We start from the raw sequence: 19,722 nt of genomic DNA, 5'->3' as shown, positions 1-19,722 counted from the left end.
TCAGCAAGCCAGCATATGTCTCTGATAATGCACACAAATGAGTCTTGAAAAGTTTAAGTAATGGTTTTCTTTTGAGTAATTTACCATTAAGCTGTCAAGCCCAAATTTAGCTGTATGCATGCCAGATGAAGGATAGTACAGCGGCATTGAATTTACTGCCTCTGACTTTACAGCTGCATGCACAAACACCACCGTTACTTAAACATTTCAGATTTCTGAACTTTATCTACAGTTATTCACATTGTCTTACTGGTTACAGTGATTGTCACTAATTAGTGATTAATTAAGCTTACAGAATCATCAATGAGATATTCTCTTCAATAGCAACTAGTGAATGTTATAATATCCTCCCCAGTGCCATAAATATGTTAGCAACTAGTGAACGTTATGACATCCACCCCAGCGCCATAAATAGCACAATATGTTTTGATTCAGGGTTTCAGAAAAGGCCTGTTTGGTGCTGTAGTCAAGCTTAAAACAGATGAGGAGTTATTTCATGCATTTCTGAATGAACAAGACATTTAGAAAGATTATTTCAGTGTTCCAGAGAACTTGAACAAATTAAATACATACAATAGAGTGGATACATGCATGTCCACACATGTGAATGGTTATTTTGTCTTTCAGGAGGTGATTATGCATTGAAAAGTGAAAACAGATAATTATTTTCACAATGGATTTGAAATTTCACAACTGTTGATTAGTTCTCAAGCACCTATGTACAAATGTGAAATCAAACTAAGTCATGTAAGAGGTGCACAAGACAGAATGGGGGGGGGGGCTGGCACCAGCAGTCTCATGTCTATCACTCAGAATGAACTAGAATGAAACACATCTGTGCTCATAATATGCATGGTGTTATGATTACAGCTTTGATGTCAGCTTTCCCCATTTGAATTAGATGGATAAAATGCAACCAAAGAACCCAAATTAATCATTAAAAAAAGAAAAAGTGGTTTCTTTCCATTTCAAAAGTAAATAATATGAGGGTACCAACCTGAGAGTTGCCACATGTGAGGTCTGTGTGTCAGCCTGTATTAACATTGTTACAAAACTATGCACCTCTCATCGGGTATGCTACCAAACTATACACCTTCCCATGGGGATGTTACCAAATTATACACTTTCCCATGGGGATGTTACTAAAATATACACCCTCCTGAGGTTATGCTAATAAGCTATACACTGTCTTGTGGATATGTTGCTAAACTATAAACCTTTCCATGTGTATGTTGCTGAACTAAACACCTGTCTATGGATATGTCACCAAACTATACAGCTTCCTGAGTTTATGTTAATAAACTATTCACCTTCTTGTGGATATGCTACTAAAATGTAAACCTTCCCATTGGGAGGATAACAAACTATACTCCTTCTCAAGGGGATGTTACCAAACAATACACCTTTCCGTGATGATGTTACTAAACCTTATACCTCTCCATGGATATAATTTAAAACACCTTCCCATTGGGATGTTACCAAACTGTACACCTTTCTGTGGGAAAGTTACTAAACTATACACTTCTCCATGGGTAAGTTATCAAACTATACACTTTCCCATTGGGATGTTACCAAATTATACACCTTTCTATTGGTATGCCACTAAACTACAGACAGTTCTATTGGTAGGATAACAAATTGTACAACTTATCATGGGTGAGTCACCAAACTATACACCTTTCCATGATTATTTACTGATCCTTATTCCTCACCATGGCTATATGATCAAGCTTAACACCTTCCTATGGGGATCTTATTAAATAATAGTCCTTTCCATGGGGCTGTTACCAAACTGTACACCTTCCCAGGCATTTGTTACCAAAGTATACACCTTTCTATGAGGATGTTACTTAACCATACACCTTTCCATGGGTATGTTACCAAATTATACAATTTACCATGGGTATGCTACCAAACATTATATTTTTCATAGCATGAAAATTACAGAAGACTCAACCTGCCTTTAGTTCCTGCTCATATAAATATGCCTGGAAGCACAATCATTTGAAATACCATGGGCACTGTTGCTATGATTACTGCACTAGGGCATAATGTGCATTCACTTTTTATGTGAAACAGAATTAGTTTGAATTGTTCCTCTTACCTTTCTCAAGTGCTTCTGAAATGTCCTTTGAGTACCAGGGTTGAGGTCAGATTCAGGCAGCTCAGACTGAGAGTAATGCTGTCCACCTGCCTTTTCAGCTGGTTTCCTCTTCTATGTTGTATCCATTATTTAAATGAAATGAAACTCCCAGATCTGCTGCTCATAGCATGTATGTAGACACATCTTGCCCTGAAAGTAACAAGGCAAAATTAAGTTGTGGTCTTTGGTTAGCTGTTTTCAATATTTGTTGTATTAGTAGCAAAACCTATCAGTATAGATGAAATCTAGAACAGGTGAGGTACAACTGATCCCACAGAAATCACTTGTGACTTGTACTGTTTTATTACCGAAATAAAAAATCTACTTTGCTTTCTGTATAGCCTAGCTGACAGGGGGGGGGGGGTGGCCTAATGTTTAAGGTGTTTGCCTTACAAACACAAGGTGCAGGGTTTGAGTCTCACAAGGGATAATTGGCTAGGCTTACAATGGCTCGCAAGGGCAGTTAGCTTAGTACTAACCTATGAACCTATGAACCTATGAACCTACAGTATGTTAGTTTTAGTGCACAAGCATTTGTATCCATTATTACTAGTTACATGTTCAATTTACCCAAAACACAAAATCAAAGCCATTGGAAAAGCACCAGTAGTGGAAAAATGCATTCAAACTCAACTTATGAATTATCCACTCCAAAACCAACTCCTTTCCACTACTAAGCATGGCTTTCAACGTGGACAGAGCACTACCACTGCTCTCCGTTCCTTCTTGAACAATATCCACCTCAGTCGGAATGATGGCAGACTCATCTCTGCACCCTTCCTTGGTCTCTCTACGGCCTTTGACACCATCTCGCATTGTCTCCTACTTTCTAAACCCTCACACCTAGGCATGTCCACTTCCACTCCTGACTGGTTTACCAGCTATCTTACAAACAGACAACAATCTACCAAATGGCTTCACTCCCTCTCACCTTTTCTCAAGACTGCCAGAGGAGTTCCCCGAGGATCAATCTTGGGACTCCTTCTTTTCAGTTTTTTCATTAACAACTTTCATTCTGCTATCAGTATCTGTAGTACAATATGCAAATGATTCTACTATTATCTGCTCTGGCACCTTAGAAACAGAACTTCTGACCATGACCCAAAATGCTTTCTCCATTACTGAAAATTGGATGACCAATAAACACCTTGCCCTTAACCCCAATAAAACCAAACTCCTGATTGTTACACCCCCCAAATAAAACACCACTTTTAATAAATCAATCTTTATCATGTACTCCTCTAACAAAACTGCCATAGAGGTTGTCTCCCATACCAAGTTACTCGGGATTACTGTAGATGATAACCTAACATTCGACCAATACATCCACAACAATATCAAAAAAATGCACCAAAAACTCGGTACCCTTTATAGACATAAATACTTCTTAAAGTACTCTACTAGAAAAACACTTGCGCAAACCTTTCTCCTACCATCTCTCCTCTATGGTGCCCCCATTCTGACAAACATCCAGTCCTGCTTAAAACGAAGATAGACCCCTGCTATAACAACATTGCTAAGTTTGCGACCCTGCCCAACACTGCCATTCTTTACAATCCCTGAACGGGCTTGGAATCCCACAACACCTCACATACATGATACTATCTACAGCACACAAATTATATACAAACCTCTCGAATGCCCAACTCTCACCACCCTTCTAACTCTCTATCAAGCAAACCGGCATCTGAGATCTGAAAATCAATCTCTTATCCAAGTAAATAGACCAAAACTCCCTGCAGGTCAGTATCTCTACTCTTTCACTGTAGCTATACTCTGGAACACTCTTCAACCTCTTCTCTGGATCATTAATAGTGCCCCCTTATTCAAAAGATCTTTACATCAATATCTCTCTTCTCAATGGCTCAGCCCGTGTACCAGCTCCAGTTCTTCGATAACCTGATTTCATTACTGACCCCTTCTAACCCAAAATACTCATCATTTTCTCCCTTCTTAAGTGTCACCCTTGAAAATAATCTTGCACCCTACTTTGCCTCACATGGTATATGAAAAAAGAGTGAAGTTACCTATACATGTTTTATGCATACTTTATAAGCTAATCTGCATAGTCTGTCAGAAATGTACTATATAATTGTATATGCGTATGGCTTATCTGTCTTCTGTGTTAAACTCTTTATATATTGGATACCTTGCCATTAATCAGAGTTGATTTCATAACGTCTAGCCATATAATTACACAAAACTTTCAAGGTGATTCTCCTAATTGATACACTTTTTGTAATTTAACTACACTTTGGAAATTCTTGTTTAACAAATTTCTATTACCTTGTATTTTGTTAGAGAGCTTTGCTCCCCAGGCCTCCACTGAAAATGGGCTCATTTCAGCCCAGGGACTTTCCCGGTCACCAAAAGCAAATAAATAAATAAAATAACAACAGCAACACAACAGTGGAATTAAAAAACCTCAAGCCAAACAAATGGCCTGTCTCATCTGTAAGATTCTAAGTGCACACAGCCATTGTTAGTAAGGGAGGTGATAGTGACCCAAGGGATAGACCTGCTGTTAATGAGGTAAGTGATAGTGCCCCAAGGCACAGACCTGCTGTTAGTGAGGTAGATGACAGTACCCCAAAGCAAAGACCCGCTGTTAGTCAGGTACGTGATATCACCCCAAGGCATGCTGTTCCACGGCTTGTTATGGCAGAGTCTTCGTTTGAGATTTAGTTGCATATGTCACATGGGGCATAAGTTCAAGATGGTGCCCACCTGTGAAGTGACCCAGTCACAAGAAATCTGCTTCCAGATTTTTAATCTCAGTACTCCTACAATGGTATTCCTTTCACCAAATTATGCTAAGCAATAAAAACAGTGAAACAACATAACTAATCTTGTAGCAACATGTATTGAGCGTTGGACTCGAGTGCAGACGTTCCTGGATTCTAGTTCAGGGTATGTAAACTATAAACTATGTACCGCATGTTACTTTCCTGTCATTATCGCCAATTCAGTTCATGGTATGCATGTTTCTACACTATTTTTTTTTACTTCTTTTTGAAATTTTACAAACAATGGAGTAAGGAACAAACAACAAACCATCATATGACTTATAGGGCTATGCAAAAAATTTCAATTTAAATGTCATGTAGAAGGACATTAACAAGATTTACAGAACAAACTTAACAGCACTTAGTGCATTTAAACCCCTCCCCCTTCAACCAGTTGTGTAAGCCTTTTATCAGATGCGTGAGAAAGGCAGTTAGTTCTATTTTTTCAAATAGAACTTATAAATAACAGATTTTAGAATTTTAATGATGTTGAAAGGCAAACCTTATTTGAATCATCTCATGACAAGACAATTAGAATCACAGAAGTGGACAAGGGAGATAGTACAATTGTGCAAGTTATACTTACCATAACAATATATGCTTGGATTCCTGACTGCTGCAGTAGCCTTTGGTTCATTGATGTATCCTTCTCAGAATACAACAACTGACCAGTCTTCACAAAGATCTGATCCCCTTCCATACCTATATTCTGAATGCTGATTGGCTAGCCCTGTGGAAGGAAACCAGCAGTCAGAGTGTTGACAAAGTACAGTTGTGTACACTTACCATAAATGTAGATGTTCGAGTGTCTTCACTGTTGCAGTCATCACATTTGGGTTATCCCTGCTTGGGTAGTCCTTGGCCAGCCCGAATACCAGAGACTTAGTATTTCTGCATCAGTTGCTGTCGGGGAGAACTGACGTCAGGTCGTCAGTGGTATAAAGGAAGACATTTGATGCCATTACAATCAGTTTTTCTTGCCCTAACCTGTCAGGAGCCCCTAAAATAGGCGACCAGGTTCTGGTGGAAGAACCCCACCAGTGGAAAATAAATACCAATAAGTCCCTTGTAAGGAAAGGAGAACAACAAGGAAGAACGGTAATAAAAGGAGAAAGAGAATAAAGGGGGATGGTGGGAGAGAAACCAGGACTGCAACAGTGAATACACTCGAACATCTACATTTATGGTAAGTGTACACAATTGTACTACATTCTTCGTGTTTCACTGCTGCAGTCATCACATTTGGGTAGAATCCCAAAGCTGAGGAAATGGTTGGAGGCAGTCCAGGAAGCTAGGGGCTGACTAGCATGCCCTGCAAGACTGCAAAGGCAAACCCTGCCCTGGATATGGAGAAGAGAGGCAGGTGGTAATGCTTGGTAAAGGTATGAACAGATGTCCAGGTGGCAGCCTCCAGGATGTCCCTGGTGAGGACTCCTCTGAGAAAAACTGCAGAGGTGGAGGCTGCTCTGGTGCAGTGTGTCCTGAACCCCTTGGGGGAGGCTTGTCATGCTGTTTGTAGCAGAAATGAATACAGTGTGCTATCCATTTGGAAATGGTTTGCTTGGAGATGGCTTTGCCTTCTGCCCCTGAAACAAGCTAACCAGCAATTGCTCAGACTTTCTGAAGGGTTTAGTCCTATACAGATAGTATCTGAGCTGTCTGTGCACATCTAGAGAGTGCAGAATCCTTTCCCCCTTGTTTTGGGGGTTAGGAAAGAAGGTGGGTAAATGGATAGATTGGTTGAGAGCCACACTGTACACCACCATGGGCATGAAGGATGGATTAGTTTTGAGGGATACCCTGTCTGCATGGAAGATGATGAAGGGTTCCACAGCCATGAGTGCTAGCAGCTCAGAGACTCTTCTGGCTAAATTGATGGGCAGGAGTAAGGCTGTTGTCCAGGAGATAAATTTTAGCTCTGCAGAAGAAGCTGGTTCGAAAGGGGACAGGGTGAGCTTTTCCAAGACAAAGTTAAGGTCTCAAGCTGGTGTTGTTGCCCTTCTGGGGGACCTCAAGTTCTTAGCCCCTCTGAAGAACTGCTTGATCAGAGGGTGTGAAAAAAGAGGCTGCTCAGTGGGAAAATGAGCAGAAATAGCAGATACATGAATTTTTATAGAGGAGAAAGAGAGGCCACTGTGTAGTAGGTAAGCTAAGTAATCCAGGATGAGAGGGATCGAGGGCTGTGACATACTGGCTCCCTTAGCCTGGATCAAGGTGCAGAACCTTTTCCATTTATCTGCATAAGACTTTCTGGTGCTAGGGTGTCTGGCCTCTCGATAACATCCAGAACCTTTTTACTGACGATGGCAGATTGGTCAGGGGTTAGGGTATAAACCAAGCTGCCAAACTGAGTGCCTTCAATTGGGGGTGCATGAATTCCCCTTCTCTCTGGGTTAGGAGGTTTGGAGGTTTGGAATCTGAGGAAGATTTCATGGAGGCAGCGGGGACAGGCTGTGCAGCAAGGGGTACCAGTGCTGTCTGGGCCAGTCTGGAACTATGAGAATGGTCCTTGGTTTTTCCTCCCTTATTTTGAGCAGTACCCTGGGAATGAGGGGTAGGGGAGTAAAAGACATAGACCAAGAGGTTTACCCAGGGGAAGGACAGAACATCCACTTTCCAAGCCATGCAGTGCTGCTCCCTGGTGCAGAATATGCTGAGCTGATGGTTGGTTTGGGAGGCAAAGAAGTCGACCTCTGGGGTTCCCCATTTCTGAATTATTAGGAAAAATGTGTTTCTGATGAGGTACCACTCATGGGGGTCCAAGAGCGTTCTGCTTAATTGATTGAGGCTGTGGATCAAAGGGTCATGGCCAGCCTGCACAGGGGTAGTAGTGAGTCCCTCCCTGCTTGTTGATGTACCACATCACAGTGGTGTTGTCTGTTTCGATGCACAGCCATCATCTCTTTTTGACTGATGTGCAGGGGGAGTTGCTGGGGGTTCCATTGGCCCTGTATACACTGCTGTCCATGTGTGCACCCCAAGCGTAGTCTGATGCATCTGTGGTGAGGGTCTGGGTGGTGGGGTGTGGGGAGAAGGGCAGTCCCTTGTTGTGGGACCAGACTGTTGTCCACCAAAGAAATTCCTTCCTCAGGCAAGGAATAATAGGCAGGAGTTTCCAGATCTTGAGAGTGTTGACACCAAAGGCTCTTTAGGTACCACTGAAGTTTCCTCATATGCAGTCTGACATGTGGAATGAGGAGAATGCAGAGACCATGAACCCCGGGGCTTGCAGAAAGCTGGGGCCTGGTGGTCAGTTGAAAGAAGTAAGCTGATTGGAAAATGTGTTTCTTTGGTGTAAGGCATGCCATCTGGGATGCTGTGTCCAGACTTGCTCCCAGGAAGATTATCCTTTTGGAGGGTACCTGTTTGGATTTCTTTTCATTGATTGTGTACCCTAGGGAGGTTAATAGGTCCTTTACAAAGGCCAGGTCTTTGAGCAGCTTTTCCTGGCTGTCTGCCTGAATAAGGCGGTCATCTAAGTAGGGGTAAATTTGAATATTTCTTTGCCTGCAAAAGGCAATGGCCAGAGCTAGACATTTTGTGAAAACTCTGGGAGCAGTAGATAAGCCAAAGGGAAGTGCAGAGAACTGAAAGTGTTTAGATCCTGAAGCGGAGATATTTTCTGCAGGCCTCCATGATAGGAATGTGAAGGTAGGTTTCTTTTAGGTCCAGGGTGGAGAACATGGGTAGCAGTTGCTGGAGGATAAGCATTTTGAATTTTGGGATCACCAGAAAGGTGTTTAGAATGGATAGATCGAGGATGGGATGCCAGGTACTCTCTTTTCTCGGCACCAGAAAAAGTCTGGAGTAGAAGCCTTGGCCTATTTGCTCTGCAGAAATGTGCTCTACTGTCCCCAAGGAGAGCAGGGAATGGATTTGCTTTTGAGCCTCTGCCCATGGATTTAGTGGTAGATCTGGGAACCCTTTTGGGGTTGGAAGAGTGTGGAAGGAGAATTTATACCGCTGAGAGACAATGTTCAGAACCCATTGGCCCAGGTGCTTGAGTGAAAGGAGAGTTTTCCTCCTAGGGGCATGTGAAGGTGGGCAGAGGCGAGGTTGGGAAGGGGTGAGTCATTGTGAGTTCTTACCATAAGGGATGGCTTATAACTCCCTGGTTTTGAAGTGGAGGTAGTCCACTGCTTAGATCTCTGCAACCCCTGGGGCTTTTGTCTGGGGGGGGGTCTGTTTCCACAGGCCTAGGCTGACCCTGTCTGCTTGGAGCAGGAAAGGACCAGTACTTGGAGGTAAAATACCTGCTGAACCTAGGGGGCTAGACCTGTAAGAAATGTTTAACAGTCTGCATAGATTTTGCTTTTTCTTCCATATTTGTTAAGAGGTCTTCTGCCTCAGTGCCAAATAGGTTATCTTTGTGCAAGGGTGCATCCGACAATTTTGATTCGATATGGTCTGGCAGGTGTTGTTCCTTAAGCTATGCTTGTCTTCTAATGACAGATCTGGTGACTGCTGCCCTGCAAGCAGCTTCTAGGGCATCAAAATCACAGTGCAAAGTGTGTTTAGTTACTTGACCAGCAGAATGCATTAAGTCTTGTAAATCTTTAGATTCTGCCCATGCAGGAAAGGAGGGCATTTTTTGTTTAAAGAGTTCCAAGGTATGTTGCTGATACTTAAGCATATGGAACTGACAATTTATTGCCCTGACAACAAGAGTAGCTGAGGTGTATACTTTTTTACCCCATCTGTCCAGTGCTCGGGAATCCCTGTCTGAGGGGATAGGATTCTTAGCTGAGGTTGCTTTAATCCCTTTAAGCCCTTGAGTAATGACCTTAGGGTCAGCTGAAGGATTTTTAAAAAGATATTTGTGTGAGTCAGGGATTCTGGAGTACCTGTCTGGTTTTCTGAGAGCAGGAGGGAGGGCATCTGGAGTCAAGACGGATTCAAGGAAGACATCATCCACCACATCTAGGACTGGGGGGATGGCTAAGGGCTTCTATTGTGGAAGGTCAAGGAACTCTCTGAGTCTCTTTTTAGACTGTGGGTAGTCTTGGCTCTCCCATTGGAAATGCTCCCTTAAGGTATGCAGGGTTTCCCCAAAGGAAATATCCTCTGGGGGAGAGGCTGAAGGAATGGATTATTCTGCAGAAGAATCCTCATATGTGGAGAAGGGCTGCATGTCTTCATAGTCAGATGCATTGGATTCATATGACTCTTGTTCAGACAAAACTACTGGAGACAGATCTGTTTTCCTTTTTAAAGGAGTGGCTTGGCTTCCACTAATCAGCATGATAAGGTCTTCTGCCATTTTAAACATTTGAGACTGAGGCAAGGGAGCAGGTGCCTGAGAATGGGTAGTCGGTTTCTTGGGTGTGGTTCGACCCCTGGGCCTAAGGAAGTTGGTTGTTTTCAAAAGAACGATAGCCGTGAAAGAAGGCATTGGTTTATGTTGGGATTTGGTGTTGAGAAGGACTTCCGCAGAAGCCGGTGCCTGCACAGTGGCTTTGGGCCCATCCAAGGTAGAGACAACCGCAGGATACTTAGATGAAGAAAAGTTCTGCTGCATACCAGACTCCAAAAGGGTCTCGGTAGTGGCCTGCAAACTAGCTGAAGCGGGCTTCAGGGCTGTGAAAGCACCTCACTGAGGTCCAGAGGACTGATGACCAGCTTAATGGAAGTGTTGTTGGAAAGTTTGGTCCTATGCGGTCTGTCTCTGTCTTTATCTTTATTTTTTTTGGTAGATCTGCTGTCGGATGGGTTACCAAAGCCATATCAGAATTCAAGGACTGAAAATGGAAATATCTGACTACAATAAGGGCCAGACAATGAATAGTTCTGGCATTAAACAAAGCACAGAAGTGACAACGAGGGACATCATGGTTTGGGCCTAGACAAGTGACGCAGTAACCACAGGTGAAATAGTTATTAACTTTTTCTGACATCGGTTAGTGCAAGAAAAAAGGATCCCCAACAGGGTACTTAGCTTTCGAAGACTTCAACTTAAATTAGGTAGACGAAACTCAGGTAGCGGCCAACTGGCACTCATGCAAACTGTTTCTGCTTCGGGCTCCATGGCAAGAAAGACTGATGTAATGGCATCGGCTGCCTTACTTTATACTACTGATGACCTGAAGTCAGTCCTGAAGCGGCAGCAACTGACACAGAAATATTAAGCCTCTGGTATTTGGGCCAGCTGAGGGCTACCCTGGCAGGGATAACCCAAATGTGACGACAGCGACCGTGAAACACGAAGAACATCTTCAGTATTTTCCTGCTGCCTGAAATAAAAGCATCTCAGAGGTTTTACAGGCACAGCGAATGGCTACAAGCTGCATTCATTGTCAGGATACAAGCCGTATAGCTAAAGGCTACTGGAACAGTGAGAATGACAGACATCTATGGCGATGAGGGACACTGTCGATTATGTATCCAGCATTAACGCTATATTAGAAAAAAATCAGGAATTTTATAAAGAGGTGTCACTTGGTGAAATAAAAAAATGCTTACAGAAGCTGACAGTTGACTGTATGATAATTTGGCGAATAGAGTTATTTCTAATACTACTTATGACTTGTTTCCTGTTTAATTATTCACTCAGTGGAAAAAATGTTTGGAATTTTCAAACTATGCAAAAACACAGATACAACATCCTTCCAGACAATAATATCAGCACTGGGTTCTAAACCAGAGCTAGTATAAGCATTTGTTAGAGGGCCTTATTTGAACTGGTTAAACCTATGCCACTTCTGTTAGAGATGCCTCATTTTTAGCCAAAATCAAAGATCTGTTAATTAACATGTAAGATTTGCTTGTAACTGTGGATGCTAAGTCTCTGCATATAGTCATTTCACATGACATTGGCACAAAATGGGACATTTAAATGCTTTTGAAATAAGTACAATATGACATAGGATAGGTCAGGTTTTATCATATTGCATAGACTTTATCTTCAAACCAACTTCTTTAGGTTTCATGATAAACATTTCAACAAAAGAAAGGAGGGGTTTTGGGCTCTGGGATGGTCCCAAACTACGTCAATAAGGTGATGGCATTTTGGGAAAATAACATTATCAATAATATTCTCAGTTAAAACAACCTCAGGAGTTATAAATGTTTTAGTGATGACATCTTTTTTTTGGGGGGAGGGGGTAAGGTAGTGAAGAGGCATTGTCTGAATTTATAAAATCAGTTAATTACAGCACTTCTGTTTTACAGTTTACATACTCTGTAGACATCAATAAGTTTTTTCTATGTTGGAGTGTTAAAAAACACTGATAAAAACATGTTGTGAATAATTATAAGTCACAAAAATACTGTAAATAAAGTAATGCTTTGCTGCAGTACCGAAGCATGCATCGTAGTTATTTAAGGAAACCTTAGGTAACAGCCAAACTATCCGGATCAAAAGGTTATCTAATAAGGATAAAGACAATGAACACTTGTTAATAACATTACATCTTAAGTTTGTTGCATGTTATTACCCAGATGTTACTGCATGTTCAATCATAGCATCACCTCAGGCTTTGTGCCCACTGAATGGCGCACAGCAACAGTTATCCCAATCCACAAAGGAGGAGCCACTATGGACTATGGACTCCAGGACCTATCCCCCCATTAGCCTGACGAGCCTGGTCTGCAAGGCTATGGAGCGTATCATCATGGAATTTATAAACAATGACATTGGTAATCTCCAAACTCAGGACCCTACCCAGTTCATGTTTGTAAAAGGCAGATCATGTCTGCTAAACCTGATAGACTTCTTTGAAGCGGTCACCAAAGCTGTAGATTAGGGTAAGGTGGTACACACAGCCTATCTAGATCTCACCAAGGCTTTCAACACCATCCCCCACTTTGGAATTATAGACAGACTCACTAAACTAGGTAAAAATCCCTATGTCACAAGATGGGTTGTCAACTGGCTCACTGACCGAACACACACTGTGAAAGTAGCAGACTCTAAATCCAACTTCAGACCCGTGACAAGTGGAGTACCACAGGGTTCAGTTCTAGGTCCTCTCCTGTTTGGTATCTACTTCTCTGAAGTACAGGCTAACACAGAAGGTCTTTGGCTAACAAAGTTCTCAGATGACTGCAAACTAGGAGCCATAATCAAATCTCCTAATGATGTGGACATCCTACAAAAGGGCCTCACTGAGACAGATGCTTGGTGTCAAAGCCATGGCCTCAAGCTCAATGCCAAAAATTGCATTGTCATCCCTTTTGGTAAAAACTCTGTACCCATGAACTACCACATAGGCGGTAGTCTACTTAACACCGAAAGTGTGATAAGAGACCTTGGGACACAGGTGGACAGTAGTCTCTCCTTTGATAATCACATCGCCACAGTAGTCAGGAAATCCTTCTACGTGGCACACCTCATCACAAAAGGTTTCTCATCCAGGAAAAAATAGGTCATTGTTCCCTCTACTTATCACTCATTAGACCCATTATAGAGTACAACTCCCCTTTTGGTATGTACCTCACAAGACATCTACAACAACTGGAAAGGCCACAAGAATACCTCACAAAGAGGATTACCAGCCTCAAACAGATGCCCTATGCAGACCGTCTCAAAAAACTCCAGCTTTACTCTGTCGCATATCGCCTACTCAGAGGCGATCTCTGCCTAACATACAAAGCCATGTCAAACCTAGAGCTGTTGTGCATGCTCCACTTAAAAAATCCCAATCCCTCTGAGCTACACTCTCTAGGGACCTAAACCTTGTCACCATAATAAACAGAACATGCTGGAGGGATAGATTCCTGTCCCAGAGACTTCCCATACTTTGGAACAAACTACCTACCTATATCAAACAAAGCTCCTCATTAGCACTCTTCAAGAAAAATCTTGATGATTGGATGGGAGATAGGAAATTCACCCCGGGGATCACTTCTGTGGCTCTGCTTGACAGGGGCACAGGAAAATAATTTTCTTGGGTGGCAAAAGCCAAGGTACTGTTTGGCAAGGCTTATATAGGCCCTAGGGCCAAAAGCCTAGTACCTACCTATGAACCTATGAACCTATGAACCATGACCTTAGTGAACTCGATAACAGTAACATATTTAAAAATTCATTGATTAACAATTAGTGCACTCTTTCAGGAAGAAAAGAAGTTGTTGGGATAGTGGGAGATGTGATATTTATTAACAAAAGTGGCAGGAATATAAAGCAGCTGTTAAGAAATGAACACTAGCATAATATAGGCAGCGATGACAGCACAAAGGGAACTTTAAGTGTTGTAGATTGTCCTCACTTTCTTGCGGTTCCAGTAATAGAACATCTAGTTCTCTAGCCTATTTTACTTGTAATTCTAATTTTGTTGTTTATCTGGCATCATGTTTGACCTGTGAAGCATTCTACACAGGAAAAAACAAATTCAAGAAGAGCATCTATGAAGTATGCTATCAACAATTAAAGTTTAGTTAATGACCTAAGCATGCCGCTAACTGAAAGAAAAATAAAACGTTTGTTCTTCACCAAGTAAATTTTGTACCTGAAGAGTTTAATGGAAACAGGAAGAATGAACTGGAGTTTAATGAATTACAATGGCAGATCAAAATTAATGCAACTGTGTTTTTTTTCCTGGTTTTAATGAGTTTGTAAAACACAAATGTGTTTTTAAAAGTACTGGAAGTTCATCAAATGTAAACAAGTAATCATTCACTGTATGCTGATGGCATAACTTATCACGTGACTTCCAGGATTTTACTTCGGCTATATAACAAAGAATGTCTTTATTTGTCTTTAGTCTGATGAAGGCCTCTTTGTATGTTGAAAGCAGTTATTTTTGAAATTTGACATTTTCAGCTGGATTTTAGCAGAAGCCTGGCATTTTGTACAACTTTCAGAGTTATTTTTAGTTTGTTTTTAAACTACGGAGCAAGTGACTTTATGGCATTTGAAAAAGTAGTACTCAGTACATTGTTTTTAATGAGGATGTACCTTCTTAGAATTTATAATAAAAATAGCCTAATTTAATTTTGTACAGGCAGGAGGGGGAATAAAGTGTCATTACATATAAGAATCTCTGATAGCCTTGGGGCTTTTAAAAATATGTCAGATGACTGGTTTGGCAGTCAGGTTTTTTGGACAGTTACTTGTTGGGTTGTGACTTCTGATAATCTCATTTGAGGTTCTTTCACATATTTCTACAATGAAACATTGAAATGTTAAGATAATGCTGCCGAGTCTCACTTTTTTTTTTTTTCATCTACACTTAATTTTTTTTTCACATTTCAATTTAATACAATTGCAAAACAAATTGCACAACTACTGTTTTATAGGACTCCTGCACACCAGAGGTGCAGCTAGAGTAGGGTAAAGGGGACTGCTCCGGTGTAAGGGGTTAGGGGCTGTGATCAGCAGATGCCCATCAATCAGTAGTGCAGTAGCTGCATTTAGCATTTCTGAATGGACTATAGTGCTTAATCACTTTGTGTGGAGTTTAAGTTACAGCAAGCTGCTTGCTACAAATGTAGCACATAGTCTGCTACAGTTTTTAAGAGAAGAAAGAGTTTTCATTTTTAGTTTAGAAGTAGTGGATTTTTTTTTCTTTTTTCTTTTCACTTAGAATTGAGAGGCATATAGATACGGAAACAGACTTATATTTGCTTCTCAGCTTAGAATTGAGAGGTGGGAGGTTGGAATGTTAAGGTGTTTACCTTACAGGCACAAGGGACAGGGTTTGATTCTTACATAGAGTAATTGGCTAGGCTTAAAATAAAGTCAATTCAAAGTTAGTCTCATACTAATCTATGAATCTATGAACCAGATGGGGGAACAATCCCAGGTACTAGATGAAACATCTATGGCTTGCTGTACACTACTGTAGCAAAGTTTGTCATTAAAAATATGAGTGGGACAGTACTGTCATGCCATGGTTAGCATTTCTGTCTGTCTCTGTCTGGGTTTTGTCAAGGTCAGTGGTTTCTTCCCATATCTCATCCAGGTAAGTGAACTAGCAGGTTTCCAAACTGTTCTTAAGTGAGTGTGTAAGTATCCTGTGACTGCCATTTCACCTTGCATTCTTTTCTGCTTCATGTCCATTATTTATCAGGATAGGTTCTGGCTTCCCACCCTCTGAACTGCATAAAGCTGGTACTAAAAGGGAATGGGTGAATAAAAAATATGTGATTGCCCAGCAGTGAGCTGTGCGTAAAGGTTAAAGGTTGCTGAGTGGCTTAGCAGTTTAACTGCAGTTAACTCCTATCTTTATATGTCATGTTTGCATCTTGTTTTCCTTTTAATAACTGTTAGAAAAATCTACATACTGCCTAGAAAAATATATTTACAATGTGTGCTGCTTAGAAAATATATTTACATACATGCTGCCTAGAAAAATATATTTACAATGTGTGCTGCTTAGGAAGATGTGTATTTAATCATTCAAACATATATAAGTTGTGTGATCAAATATATAGAGAAATGTGTGCTTTAGTTAGGAATAAATGTACTTAAATCCATAATAAAGAATAAAGGTTATGTAATGCATTTAATTCTGTCTTACTAGAATAATAGTAGAAATAAACTTGCATATTATTGCTTGAAGCACAAGCTGCAGTGTAATCAGAAATTTGACCTTGGCAGCTTGCAGATGCAGTCTGGCTCATGTCTTTCAAGTAAAGATTATTTTGCAAAGTTAGAAAATAATAAATCTGTTCGCATGTGTGTCCTCTTTCCTGCCTCCACCAGGAGAGTATATCTCTGATAGTGCGAGCTGGGGAACAAGAAAGACAAAGGGAGGCATTAAGGAAGACATACATCTATTGTATTTGAACTAATCAGAGAACCTTGAATTGGCTACATCCTCAGGAGGTCATCGTGACTGACCAGCTGCTTGCAAGGCTGCAACATTCTCATGGGAAAAGGACTTTTTGAAAAACACAAATTCAGCACTTTTTATGAATTACTATGATGTAAAGACCCTGTCACTGACCACACCAGTGAGGTGGGCAAAACTGATAATGAAATGTATATAACCAATGTGTTTTGGTCAATAAAGCAGTCAAAATTCTATACAAACTTTGTGTATGGTTTTTTGCCTCCTAATGTACATTAGAGAATAAGATACTCAAGCTCTCCTGCATTATTGTTTGTTATTAATTGACATTGTGTTTGAATAACTCAATGATTTTTACAGTCTGACTCTAACGAATTTATTTAACATCTTGGTCCTAATCGTGCGGAATTCCCTTGGTAAGCTACAGGTCAGAATATATAGGTGGTATTGAAGTCTAGAAGAAGGAAAGACCTCCGACTGAATTGTCGTGCAAAGAGGCTGTCCACTTGTCTGATCTGTGGCCGCGGAAAACTGGGTCCTAAAAGCCTATCAAACATAAGCAGGAGGCTCGGTAAGCAGAATTCCTCTCTTTGTTTTTGTTTTAGATCGGGACCAGGTTACACTGTGCTATTGCTAAGGTTTGTGATAGCAGAGAGAGGTAGTCAAGTATTGTATCTTGAGTCATAGATCAGGAAATAAAGCAAAACAAAGTAAACAGTCATTCTAGACACTACTGTGAATACGGGAATAGAGATACCACGTGGTACAAGAGAAAGGGTTACGTAACAGTTCTGTTGTTTTTTTTTCTCTCTCTCTCTCTCTCTTCCTTTTTCTCTTTCAGAGACATGGGAAATGAATGCACTAAAGGGTCACGAAGATGCAAAATATATGCAATTACAGAGAGCAGATAATGTGAGATATTTTGCAACATGGGTTAACAAGTATGACTTTGATGGTAAATTGGATAAAATGTCATTAGTAAAACTTTTGAGACAGTTAAAATCTGACGCAGAAGGTCAGGCAAAAACAACGACAGTTGGGTGTTCCTCAAGCACATAGGTGGATTGAGGAAGGAACAGAAAATAAAAATGCAAAGGCATTATTTTTAGACAAAGAGGATAATAATGTAATAGTAGCATCGGTCCCTCCCTACCACGCCCACCGATGCCTTACTCAGAATATGAAGCGGGAGGGCGGGCTGACCCCCCCCCACGCTACCCAGAGACAACAGGGATATTAAGACAACCATTTGTAAGAGAACCTATCGGCACTAGATCCCGAACACGCCAAACACTTGTAGATGTTCAACCAAGCGAATTTATTAGATGAGGGTGAGGAAATCTGTCCATTAATAGAAGTACCAAACCCGCAGGCAGGACAGGAGGGCCAGGCCTCAACTCTCTTAGTGTATAGACCATGGACACCGGAAGACATCCAAAGCTACAGAAGGAATTCCCCATCCAAAAATTAACTTTGAGAAATTTCTACAGGATTTACAGGGTATGAGATTGAGTTACCACTTAAATGGGGAAGAGGTAGAAAGAGTAGTTAGACAAATTTTAGGTCCAGACTGGCACATGATTTGTGGCACCTGGAATGCCCGTGACGCTAACACAGGCCACTCCCACATAGTGACGCAGAACTAGATACTAGATTGAAGGGTCTTACAGACCGCATTACTGAAAATGGAAACCTAGGGCAGACTGGACTTGCATTAACCAGTGTGTACAACGAGATAATGAAACTGTGGATGCATACTATGGTAGATTGTTAGAATGTTTTAATAACCATAGTGGCATGCCTGTTCCTGAAAATCAAAAAAATGATAGTTCATATGAACAACAATTGAAGAATGCATTTTTGAAAGGTTGTATTGCCCTATCAATAGCTTCATCACGGCACATGATAGATCACCGAACAAGTAGGCTTCAAGCCTTGTTAGAGTATGCTAGACATGCCGAAAAACATTTTAACAGTAAAAGAAAGAAAAGCAGGTCTTCACAGCTGAAGACGGTGCGGAAGTTTTGTAGTACAAGCAGCCAAAAAGGGTAAGCAAAATATTCAGGGTAACAAACGCTCTGACAAAACTCAGAAATTTATGAGAGCAGAAAGAAAAAAGGTGAATGCTTCAATTGCGTAAGAAGGACATTTGGCAGGGATTGCAGGAGCAAGGCACCTAAAAAGGATAAGGAAGATGAGGATTGACTATATGACAGTTATGCTGCTCAGCAGTTATCAGAAGAGACTAATGAGCAGGGGGATGATGTAAATACCTTAGAAGAAGCAGATGACATGCAACTGGATGTAGAAGTTGGGGAAAGTGAAGTTTTAGATCTAGCACTACTGAGCTTAGAGCTCTATTTAGCAGACACAAAACCGAAGTTACACTTCTGGTAGAAGGGAGAGAAATCAAATTTTTGTGTGATTCAGGAGCATCACGAACTTTGATACATCCTTCAAAGTTACCGGAACATTCTGAGTCACCTGATTACATATTAGTGAAAGCAGCAAACGGACAGTTGTACAGGGAACCACTTTCCCATGATATAGCAATAACTGATCCAGTCTCGGGCATGACCCAAAGAAGTAAAATAGTACTTTCTGCCAAATGCCCCATGAACCTATTAGGAAGAGATCTTATGCAACTTTTTGGCATAGCAGTAGTCCCTACCATGAACGGTATGGAGGCACAGAGACAAACTGACACCTTTGTAGTACGGTCGGAGGGGGAGGCTTATTATTGGTACAGCCAGGATCTGGTTACAACGACCAGGGCAGTGACCGAGGAACTGATGAATGTAGCCACCAGCAAGGTGCCTCCCTCGATACTGACCAGCAACATTTATTACATTGTACCCTATATTATTGTAGCACACCAGGACCTGATAAAGAATACGAACAAAAGTTGTTCAGGAATCCTGCAAATAGACTGATATTACGGACCCTATACTGGGACACTGAGGGCAACAGTGTGGTGAGTTGTTCGTTACCTCAGGAGTTTTGGAATTGTACAAATCCAATAAACTACCACACGTTAGCCTAACCAAAAACAAGAATGTTA

At 41.1% G+C, this 19,722-nt stretch overlaps 1 protein-coding gene across 1 annotated transcript in view; it reads right to left on the bottom strand.

Annotated features, from left to right (window-relative positions):
- Positions 1-19,722, bottom strand: part of SLC4A3 (solute carrier family 4 member 3) — a 2,820,719-nt gene that overhangs the window by 2,362,238 nt on the left and 438,759 nt on the right. Inside the window, exon 2 of the mRNA XM_044074803.1 lies at positions 2,105-2,293. The gene's annotated coding sequence lies outside the window, so the exon portion shown is untranslated. The remainder of the gene's footprint in view (positions 1-2,104; positions 2,294-19,722) is intronic.

Source organism: Protopterus annectens, chromosome 6.part0, assembly GCF_019279795.1.
Source record: "Protopterus annectens isolate FY-2018-M chromosome 6.part0, PAN1.0, whole genome shotgun sequence".
In the NCBI taxonomy this organism is placed as follows: Eukaryota; Metazoa; Chordata; order Ceratodontiformes; family Protopteridae; genus Protopterus; species Protopterus annectens.
The sequence above is the reverse complement of the archived record's forward strand: the minus strand, read 5'-3'. Positions and strand labels throughout refer to the sequence as shown.